The following is a 12,363-nucleotide window of genomic DNA, read 5'->3' as shown; positions in this document are numbered from 1 at the left end:
GAAATAAAAGGCATCCAAATTGGAAAAGAACAAGTAAAGCTGTCTTTATTTGCAGACGACATGATATTGTACATAAAAAATCCGAAAGACTCCGTCAAAAAACTAATAGACTTAATAAATGAATTCGGCAATGTAGCAGGATACAAAATTAACGCCAAGAAATCTATGGCCTTTCTATACACCAATAGTGAACTTACAGACAGAGAGACTAAAAAGGCAATCCCATTTACCATCGCACCAAAAAAATTAAGATACCTAGGAATAAACTTAACTAAGGAGGTAAAAGACCTATACACGGAAAACTACAGGACACTGAAAAAAGAGATAGAGGAAGACGTAAACAGATGGAAGAACATACCATGTTCATGGATTGGTAGAATCAACATCATTAAAATGTCCATACTACCCAAAGCAATCTATAGATTCAATGCACTCCCCATTAAAATACCAACGGCATATTTCACAGACCTTGAAAGAACTCTCCAAAAATTCATCTGGAATAAAAAAAGACCCCGAATAGCCACAGCAATCCTGAGAAAGAAGAATAAAGTAGGAGGGATCTCAATACCAGATTTCAAGCTGTATTACAAAGCAACTGTTCTCAAAACAGCCTGGTACTGGCACAAGAACAGACATATAGATCAATGGAACAGAATAGAGAATCCAGATATTGACCCAAACCACTATGCTCAATTAATATTTGACAAAGGAGGCATGAACATACAATGGAATAAAGACAGTCTCTTCAATAAATGGTGTTGGGAAAATTGGACAGATACATGCAAAAAAAAATGAAGCTTGATCACCAACTTACGCCATACACAAAAATAAACTCAAAATGGATACAGGACTTAAACATAAGACGGGAAACCATAAAAATACTAGAGCAATCCACAGGCAGCAAAATGTCAGACATATGCCAAAAGAAATTCTTCACTGACACTGCCCCTAGGGCAATGGAAGCTAAAGAGAAAATTAACAAATGGGACTACATCAAAATAAAAAGCTTTTTCACAGCAAAAGAAACCATCAACAAAACAACAAGAAGGCCCACTGCATGGGAGAACATATTTGCAAATGGCATCACTGATAAAGGTTTAATCTCCAACATCTACAGGCAGCTTATACAACTTAATAAAAGGAAGATAAATGATCCAATAAAAAAATGGGCAACAGACCTAAATAGAATCTTTTCAAAAGAAGACAGAAGGAAGGCCAAGAGACACATGAAAACATGCTCAACGTCACTAATTATCCGAGAGATGCAAATCAAAACAACAATGCGGTACCATCTCACACCTGTCAGAATGGCTATCATCAACAAATCAACAAACGACAAGTGTTGGCGAGGATGCGGAGAAAAAGGAACCCTCGTGCACTGCTGGTGGGATTGCAGACTGGTGCAGCCACTGTGGAGAACAGTATGGAGTTTCCTCAAAAAACTGAAAATGGAACTCCCATTTGACCCAGTAATCCCACTCCTGGGAATATATCCGAAGAAACTAGAAACACCAATTAGAAAGGATATATGCACCCCTATGTTCATAGCAGCACAATTCACCATAGCTAAGATTTGGAAACAGCCTAGGTGCCCGTCAGCAGATGACTGGATCAGAAAACTGTGGTACATCTACACAATGGAATACTATGCTGCCATAAAAAAGAAGGAATTCTCATCATTTGCAGCAACCTGGGAGGAATTGGAGAACATTATGTTAAGTGAAATAAGTCAGTCAATGAAAGAAAAATACCACATGATCTCACTCATTTATGGATAATAAAGAACATTATAATCTTGAACAAAAAGATAGATACAGAGACAGTAAAGCATCAAACAGACTGTCAAATTACAAGGGGAAGGTTAGGGAGAGGTGGGGGAGATAAGAGATCAATAAAAGGACTTGTATGCATGCATATAAGCATAACCAATGGATGCAAAACTCTGGGGGGTGGGGGCATATATGGGAGGGGGGTGTGGGGAGGGCAATGGTAAGATATGTACACATATAATACCTTAATAAAAAATTGAAAAAAAAATATGTTTTTATTGATTTCAGGGAGAGGGAGAGAGACACAGAAACATCAATGATGAGAGAGAATCACTGATCAACTGCCTCCTGCATGCTCCCCACTGGGGATCAAGCCTGCAACCTGGGCATGTGCCCTGACTGCCTGGTTCATAGGTCGACACTCAACCACCAAGCCACACTGGCCAGGCTATAAAGCAAATCTTCATGGACATAAAGGGAGAGATTGACAGTAATACAATCACAGTAAGGGATTTAAACACACCATTGAAATCACTGGATATATCTTCCAGAAAAAAAAACCAACAACAATACACAGGTATATGTGACACAATAGATCAGATAGATTTAATTGATATATGCTGATCATTTAACCCCAAAGCAGCAGAATATATATTATTTTCAAGTACACATGTAGCATTTTCTAAGGTAGATCACATGTTAGGACACAAAACACATTTCAATAAATTTAAGAAGATTAAAATCATATCAAGCATCTTCTCTGAGCATAAAGCTATGAAACTAGCTATTTCCTTCTTTCACTAAATACTCCTTTCTGCCTTTCAAATTTTATACTGTACTCATGTTTTACTTTCTTAGATTTTTTAAAATAAAATCTGGAACTTAATGGAATTTTTTGCAGTTATTGTCAATATCTCCTTCATAGCCTTAATATTGTTTCCAAAGTTAGGGGAAAGAGGCTAGAGCAAGGCTCTAACTTTCCCTGGCATTGGGCTCAAGAAGCTGTACTCATACCAGCTATGCTGCCACCCCATCCCCAATGCATAAAATATTCAAAGTAAACCAGGCACAGAAGGTGGAAAGTAGTTCTAGTAGAGTACAGCAGCCTGAGTAGAGGAGTGGGTGCATGTGTGCATTTGTCTCTGTGCACCTACAAACAACATATGAAAAGTGTAAGGTGGGGAATCACAAGAGATATAATTTTAGAGGTCTGTTGAGACCAGGGTATGGAGCCAATATTTTATGAGTCATGCAGAGTAGCTTAAACTCTCCTATCCAAGATGTAGTGTCACTAAAGTGTTTACAGTAAGGGAGTAAAAAGATTCAATTTTTGAGAGTTTATGGGACTGCTGTATGAAGAATAACTTTGAGAGATGGGAAGAGTGACTCAGAAGCTGTTAAGATGAAGGCTTGAAACTTCAAACATGGCGGCTGACAGGAAGTCAAGGAGGGAGAGAGTGTGACAGAATAAAGGAGTGAGAGGGGCATGTGTGGATGTGTGTGGTGTGTGTGTGTGGGTGAGTGAGGGACAGATAGATATCTCAGGGTTCCAGGGACTGGCAGATCAGGCTCTCCTGGACAGGGAGCCCCTGCTACTGCCATGGGCACTCCCAGGCCAGTGTGGTGTTGGCACGGAACCCACACCATCTTGTAAAGGTGAGCAATGGAGGCCAGGAGTGCCACCACACCAACATCTAGACTGACCTTGGACACCACCCCTGGTTCTGTGCAAGAGCTGTTTGCCAGTCATACCTGCATGGGACCACCACCGTGCACCAGCAGTGAGCAGCATGGTACCGTGATGTGGGTCCCAGACATCTTCACTGAGTGCACGCCAGAAACACCACCCAAGCTGCACCTCCTCACTGGAGCCCATGCCTGGAATCCCAGGATCCTGTGCATCAGGTCCATGCTGTTAGTGCAAGCCAGGGGTACCCCATGCCGTGCTCCATCCCTGGTCCCAGTACAGAGTCGCAGCCCAGTGCATGCTACACCCCTGCCCAGACAGAGCCCTCATCTGGTGCACACACCACCCCAGGCACAGCCAGAGCTGCAGCTTGTGGGGCGCCCAGCCTCCAGCACTAACAGAGACTTTGGCCAGTGCATGCCGCCTGCGGCACAGACAGAGCCTCATGCCAGTATGTGCTCTGCCCATGGGACATATGGAGCTGTTGCCTGCATACACCCTACCCCTGGACTGAGTCAGAGCTGCTGGTGTGACCTGATGTGCCCAGCAACCACAGGTAACAGGACCACACTACAAGTGCACTGCCACAGGTACCTAGGGCACCATCCTCTCTTGGGTGCAGGGGTCACACAATGAATTGCATGCCAGATGGCTTTGGGCCCTCACAGGGAGTCACACACCAGACGAACTGTGCACACACACCAATTGACCCAGAGAATCTGAAACAGACACAGAGGGACGAGAACTGGGGAAGAAGGGGGTACAACTCAGAGCAGAGAAAATAAAGGTGTGAAAATCAAGGAAGACCCAGCCCTCAAGCTAGTGAGTCCAGGACCATTGTACCGCTAGGGGCTTTAATCCCTTGAACCTCAAGCAGGGAGCCCAGGGCCAGAAAGAGGCATCAAAAATTGGGGAGACAAAGAAACAACACCCTAAAGAAAGAAAAGGAGGAATCACCTGAAAAGGAACTAAATGAAATGGAGGCAAGCAATATATCAGGGAAAGAACTCAGAGTAAGGGTCATAAAACTCCCAAACTGGCTGGATGAGAAAATCAACAACATATGTAAGAATCAAGAGGAAATGAAGAATGATATAGCTAGAATAAAGAATACAACGGAAGGTTTCAACAGTAGACTAGAAGAAGCAGAGGACCAAATCAGTGAGTTAGAAGACAGGGTAGAAAAAAACAATGAATCTGAACAGCAATTGGAGAAAAAAATTAAAAAGCAGGAGGACAGCTTACGGTAGATTTGGGACAACATGAAACAGAGCAACATCCATATAATACCATGTCTTTTGATAGGAGCATTTAAGCCATTTACATTTAAAGTGATTATATAAAAAATATCAAAAAAAATCAATGAAACCAAGAGCTGGTAATTTGAAAGGATAAACAAAATTGATAAAACCTTAGCCATACTCATCAAGAAACAAAGAGAGAAGACCCCAATAAATAAAATAAAAAATGAAAGTGAGGAGTAACCATTAACACCACAGAAATACAAAGGATTGTAATAAACTACCATGAATAACTATATGCCAACAAGTTGGACAATGTGGATAAAACAAATTCCTAGAAAAATACAATCTCCCAGAACTGAATCAGGAAAAAAATAAAATAAAAAACATGAATAGGCCACTAACAACTGATGAAATAGAAGCAGTAATAGGAAAAACTCCCACCAAACAAAAACCCAGGTCTGGATGGCTTCACAAGGGAGTTTTACCAAACATTCTAAGAAGAACTAACACCTATATTCTGCAAACTATTTCAGAAAATTCAAGAGGAAGGAACACTTGCAAACTCTTTTTTTTTTCTCATTTTTTTATTAAGGTATTATATATGTACATATCTTACCATTGCCCCCATCTCCCCACTTCCATACATGCCCTCACCCCCAGAGTTTGCATCCATTGGTTACGCTTATATGCATGCATACAAGTCCTTCGGTTGATCTCTTATCTCCCCCACCACTCGCTAACTTGCCCGCTGTAATTTGACAGTCTGATGGTTTACTGTCTCTGTTTCTACCTTTTTGTTCATCAGTTTATAATGTTCTTTATCATTCATAAATGATTGAGATCATGTGGTATTTTTCTTTCATTGACTGGCTTATTTCACTTAGCGTAATGTTCTCCAATTCCATCCATGTTGCTGCAAATGGTAAGAATTCCTTCTTTTTTATAGCAGCATAGTATTCCATTGTGTAGATGTACCACAGTTTTCTGATCCAGTCATCTGCTGACGGGCACCTAGGCTGTTTCCAAATCTTAGCTGTTATAAATTGTGCTGCTATGAACATAGGGGTGCATATATCCTTTCTGATTGGTGCTTCCAGTTTCTTCGGATATATTCCTAGGAGTGGGATTACTGGGTCAAATGGGAGTTCCATTTTCAGTTTTTTTAGGAAACTCCATACTGTTCTCCACAATGGCTGCAGCAGTCTGCATTCCCACCAGCAGTGCATGAGTGTTCCTTTTACTCTGCATCCTCACCAGTACTTGTCGTTTGTTGATTTGTTTATTATAGCCATTCTGACAGATGTGAGATGGTACCGCATTGTCGTTCTGATTTGCATCTCTCGGATAATTAGTGATGTTGAGCATGTTTTCATGTGTCTCTTGGCCTTCTTTTGAAAAGATTCTATTTAGGTCCGTTGCCCATTTTTTTATTGGACCATTTATCTTCCTTTTATTACATTGTATAAGCTGCCTGTAGATGTTGGAGATTAAAACTTTATCAGTGATAACATTTGCAAATATGTTCTCCCATACAGTGGGCTTTCTTGTTGTTTTATTGGTGGTTTCTTTTGCTGTGAAAAAGCTTTTTATTTTGATGTAGTCCCATTTGTTTATTTTCTCTTTAGCTTCCATTGCCCTAGGGGCAGTATCCGTGAAGAAGTTCTTTTGACATATGTCTGAGTTCTGGCTACCTGTGTATTCCTCTAGTATTTTTATGGTTTCCCATCTTATGTTTAAGTCCTGTATCCATTTTGAGTTTATTTTTGTGTATGGTGTAAGTTGGTGGTCTAGTTTCATTTTTTTTGCATGTATCTGTCCAATTTTCCTAACACCATTTATTGAAGAGACTGTCTTGACTCCATTGTATGTTCATGCCTCCTTTGTCAAATATTAATTGAGCATAGTGGTTTGGGTCAATATCTGGATTCTCTAACCTATTCCATTGATCTATATGTCTGTTCTTGTGCCAGTACCATGCTGTTTTGAGAACAGTGGCTTTGTAATACAGCTTGGAATCTGGTATTGAGATCACTCCTACTTTATTCTTCTTTCTCAGGATTGCTGCAGCTATTCGGGGTCTTTTTTTATTCCAGATGAATTTTTGGAGAGTTTTTTCTAGGTCTCTGAAATATGCAGTTGGTATTTTAATTGGGAGTGCATTGAATCTATAGATTTCTTTGGTTAGTATGAACATTTTAATGATGTTGATTCTACCAATTCATGAACATGGTATGTTTTCCATCTGTTTACGTCTTCCTCTATCTCTTTTTTCAGTGTCCTGTAGTTTTCCACATATAAGACTTTTACCTCCTTAGTTAAGTTTATTCCTAGGTATCTTAATTTTTTTGTTGCAATAGTAAATGGGATTTCTTTTTTAGTCTCTCTTTCTGTAAGTTCACTATTGGTTTATAGACAGGCCATAGATTTTTTAGCATTAATTTTGGATCCTGCTACATTGCCTAATTCATTTATTAAGTCTGTTAGTTTTTTGATGGAGTCTTTCGAGTTTTTTATGTACAATACCATGTCATCTGCAAATAAGGACAGCTTTACTTCTTCTTTTCCAATTTGGATGCCTTTTATTTCTTCTTCTTGTCTAATTGCAATGGCTAATACTTCCAGTACTATGTCAATAAGGAGTGGTGAGAATGCGCATCCCTGTTTTTCCTGTTCTTAGGGGAAATGGTTTTAGTTTTTGCCCATTGAGTATGATGTTTGCTGTGGGTTTATCATATATAGCTTTTATTATGTTGAGGTATGATACTTCTATTCCCACCTTGTTGAGAGTATTTATCAACAAAGGGTGTTGGATTTTGTCAAATGCTTTTTCTACATCAATTGATATGACTATGTGATTTTTATCTCTCAATTTGTTTATGTGATGTATCACGTTTATTGATTTGCGGATATTGTACCATCCTTGCATCCCCAGGATAAATCCTACTTGGTCATGGTGTATGATCTTTCTGATGTACTGCTGGATTCGTTTTGCGAGAATTTTGTTGAGGATTTTGGTATCTATGTTCATGAGGGATATTGGCCTGTAATTCTCTTTCATTGTGTTGTCTTTATCTGATTTTGGTATTAGGGTGATGCTGGCTTCATAGAAGGAGCTTGGAAGTGTTCCTTCCTCTTGAATTTTTTTGGAATAGTCTGAGGAGGATAGGTTTTAGTTCTTCCTTGAATGTTTAGTAATACTCTCCTGTGAAACCATCTGGCCCCGGGCTTTTGTTTGCCGAAAGCTTTTTGATGACTGCTTCAATTTGTTCCATAGTTCCTGGCCTATTGAGCTGTTTAGATTCTTCCTGATTGAGTTTTGGAATGTTATATTTTTCTAGTAATATATCCATTTCCTCCAGGTTGTCCAGTTTGTTGGAATAGAGTTGTTTGTAGTACTTTTTAACAATTCTTTGTATTTCGGCTGGGTCTGTTGTTATTTCACCTCTTTCATTTCTGATTTTGTTTATTTGGGTCCTCTCTGTTTGCTTCTTGGTGAGCCTGGCTAGAGGTTCATCAATCTTGTTTATCCTTTCAAAGAACCAGCTCTTGGTTTTGTTGATCTTTCGTATTGTTTCTTTGGTCTCTATGTAGTTTATCTCCTCTCTGATCTTTATTATTTCCTTCCTTCTGCTTACACTGGGCTTTTCTTGTTGCTCTTTTTCTAACTCTTTGAGTTGTAGGGTTAGGTAATTTATTACCATTGTTTCTTGTTTTTTTGCAGTAGGCTTGTAGAGCTATGAACTTCCCTCTCAGGACTGCTTTCGCTGTGTCCCATAGATTTTGGATTGTTGTGTTTTCATTGTCATTTGCTGCCATGATGTTTTTTATTTCTTCCTTGATCTCTCTGGTAACCCAGTCATTGTTTAACCCTTTTCACTCACTTGCTTTTTTCTCAATTCCTTTATTCTACTCGGGATTTAATTTTTTAACCCTTTGCACTCCCTTGCTTTTTTCTTGATTCCTTTATTCTAATGCTAACTGTGTTGAGTCACACTCGATATCTGAGTGCAAAAGGTTAAATACCCCAGATTTTACAAAGAGCGGCAGTAGAATAAAAAATGGGAGTTTCTTTTCATACAAACTTATTTATTTGGATTTTTTTATATTTCAAATAATTGATACATTCAAAGAGTATAAAAAGAGCTGCTACCGATGCTAACCGTGTCGAGTCACACTCGACATCTGTGTGCAAAAGTTTAATAGCATGCTGTTTAGTCTCCATGTGTTTGATTTCTTTGGATTGTTTTTATTGTAGTTTAATTCCAGTTTTATGGCATTGTGATTTGAGAAGATGCTTGATATGATTTCTATCTTCTTGAATTTGAAGAGACTTTGCCTATGTCCCAACATATGGTCTGTCTTTGAAAATGATCCATGTGCACTTGAGAAGAATGTATATTCTGTGGCTTTGGGGTGAAATGTTCTGAAGATGTCAATTAATTCCATCTGGTCTAGTGTGTCATTTAGGATTGATGTTTCTTTGCTGATTTTTTTTTAGAGGATTTTCCCAATGGTGATAGTGGGGTATTAAAGTCCCTTACTATGATTGTATTGCTGTTAATCTCTCCCTTGATATCCTCCAGGAGGTTTTTTTTATGTATTTGGGTGCTCCTGTATTGGGTGCGTATATGTTTACAAGAGTTATTTCTTCTTGTTGGATTGCTCCCTTTAGTGTTATGAAGTGGCCTTCCTTATCTCTTGTTATGTCCTTCACTTTGAGATCTAATTTGTTAGATATAAGTATTGCTACCCCAACTTTTTTTTTTCACTTCCATTCGCCCTGAAAACCTTTTTCCATCCCTTCCCCCTCATTCTGTGTGCGTCTTTTTTTCTGAGGTGGGTTTATTGTAGACAGAAGATATATGGGTCTTGTTTTCTTATCCAATCCGTTACCTTATGTCTTTTGATTGGGGCATTTAATCCATTTATATTTAAAGTTATTATTGATAGATACTTATTTGTCACCATTTGTATTCTATACCCCTGTGTTCCTTCTTCACTTCCTATTTCTTTTTTTTTAAAGCAGGCCCTTTAGTATTTCTTGCATTGCTCGTTTGGTGGTGATAAATTCCGTTAGTCCTTTTTTGTCTTTGAAGCTCCTGATTTCACCTTCAATTTTGATTGATAGCCTTGCTGGGTACAGTATTCTTGGATTCAGACCCTTCCTTTGCATGGCTTTGTATATTTCATTCCATTCCCTTCTGGTCTGATGAGTTAATGTTGAGAAATCAGTTGCTAGTCTGATGGGGGTTCCTTTGTATGTAACTTTCTGTCTCTCTCTGGCCACTTTTAAGATTCTTACTTTGTCATTGGTGTTTGCCAATTTAATTATAATGTGCTTTTGTGTCGGTCTTCTGGGGTTCATTTTGCTTGGGACTCTGTAAGCTTCTTGGATTTGTGTGGGTTTTTCTTCCCTATATCAGGAAAGTTTTCTGTCATTATTTCTTCAAACAAGTTTTCTATTTCTTGTTCAGTTTCCTTTCCTTCTGGAACCCCTATTATGCAGATGTTGTTTTGTTACCTGTTGTCCCAAATTCCCTTAGGCTCTCCTCCTGCTTTTTAATTTTTTTTTTCTAGAAGCTGCTCTACTTGGGTATTTTTCCCCATCTTGTCTTCTAGCTCACTGATGCGGTCCTCTGCTTCTTCTAGTCTACTGTTGATGCTTTCTATTGAGTTCTTTACAGCAGTGATGTCATTTTTTCTTTTCTTCTTGGTTCTTCTTCATTTCCTCTTGGTTCTTACTCATATTGTCGAATTTGTCTTCCATTCTTTTCAGCTACCTTATGACCATTTCTCTGAATTCTTTCTCTGATAGGTTTCTTGCCTCTAATTCGTTTACTTCCTTTTCTGGTGATGCCTGCTTTTCTTCCATATGCCAGCTGTTTCTTTATTTCCCCATGGTCTCTCTTCTCTGAATGTCTGGTTATGTAGTTCTCTCTCTCCCTTCTGTGGTGGAGTGAAGAGCTCCTTTGAATCCGTGTGTTTGCATCAACTGGGGACCGGTGTTCTTGGGCTCCCAGCTTTCGGTGGTTGCTGCAGTTGTGCTGCAAACTCTTTTTACGAGGACAGCATTATCCTAATTCGAAAACCAGATAAAGACATTACAAAGAAATGGAATTACAGGCCAATATCCCTGATGAACATAACAACACAGGGATTCCCACTTTCACCACTCCTGTTCAACATAGCACTGGAAGTACTAGCCATAGCAATCAGACAAGAAAAAATAAAAGGCATCCAAAGTGGAAAAGAAGTAAAACTGTCCTTATTCACAGATAAGATGATATTGCACATTGCAGTCCCCAAAGACTCCATCAAAAAATTACTAGACTTAATAAATTAATTTGGCAATGTAAAAGGATACAGAATTAACACCCAGAAATCTGTGGCTTTTTTATACACCAATAATGAACTCACAGAAAGAGAAACAAAAAAGTAATACCATTTACCATTGCAACAAAAATATTAAGGTACCTAGGAATAAATTTAACTAAGGTGGTAAAAGACTTATATTTGGATAACTATAGGACATTGAAAAAAGTGATAGAGGAAGACAGAAACAAATGATAGAATATACTGTGTTCATGGACTGGTAGAATCAACATCATGAAAATGTCCATACTACCAAAAGCAATCAATAGATTCAATGGAATCTCCATTAAGATGCCAACAGAATATTTCCCAGACCTATAACAACCTCTCCAAAAATTCATATGGAATAAAAAAATACCCCAAAGAGCTGCAGCGATCCTGAGAAAGAATAACAAAGTTAGAAGGATCACAATACTAGATATCATGCTATATTACAAAGCCACTGTTCTCAAAACTGCCTGGCACAAGAACAGACATATAGTCCAATGGAACAGAACAGAGAACCCAGAAGTAGAACCAAGTTATTATACTCAATTAATATTTGACAAAGGAGGCAAGAACATACAATGGAGTCAAGATAGTCTCTTCAATAAATGGTGTTGGGAAAATTGGACACATATATGCAAAAAAAATGAAACTAGACCACCAACGTACACCATACACAATAATAAACTCAAAATAGATAAATGACTTAAATGTAAGACAGAAAGTCATAAAAATCTTAGAAGAATCCATAGGCAGCAAAATACCAGACATATGTCATAGCAATATCTTTACCAATACAACTCCTAAGGAAATGGAAATTAAGGAGAAAATAAACAAATGGGACTACATAAAAATAAGTTTCTGTACAGCAAAATAAACCATCAACAAAATAACAACAAAGCCCAGTGCATGAGAGAACATATTTGCCAATGTTATCTCCAATAAGGGTTTAATCTTGAAAATTTACAGGGAACTCATACAACTCAACAATAGGAAGATAAATAATCCAATTAAAAAATGGGCAACAGACTTAAATATAAACTTTTCGAAAGAGAACATACAAAAGGTCAAAAGACATGTGCAAACATGCTCAAAGTCGCTAATCATCCAAGAGATGCAAATCAAAACATCAATGAGGTACCATCTCACACCTGTCAGAATGGCTATCATCAACAAATCAACAAATGACAAGTGCTGGCGAGGACACAGAGAAAAAGGAACCCTCGTGAAGTTCTGGAGGGAATGCAGACTGGTGTAACCACAGTGGAAAACAGCATGGAATTTCCTCAAAAAATTAAAAATGGAG

The sequence above is a fragment of the Cnephaeus nilssonii genome (assembly GCF_951640355.1).
Source record: "Cnephaeus nilssonii genome assembly, chromosome: X".
In the NCBI taxonomy this organism is placed as follows: Eukaryota; Metazoa; Chordata; class Mammalia; order Chiroptera; family Vespertilionidae; genus Cnephaeus; species Cnephaeus nilssonii.
Note: the sequence above shows the minus strand (reverse complement) of the source record.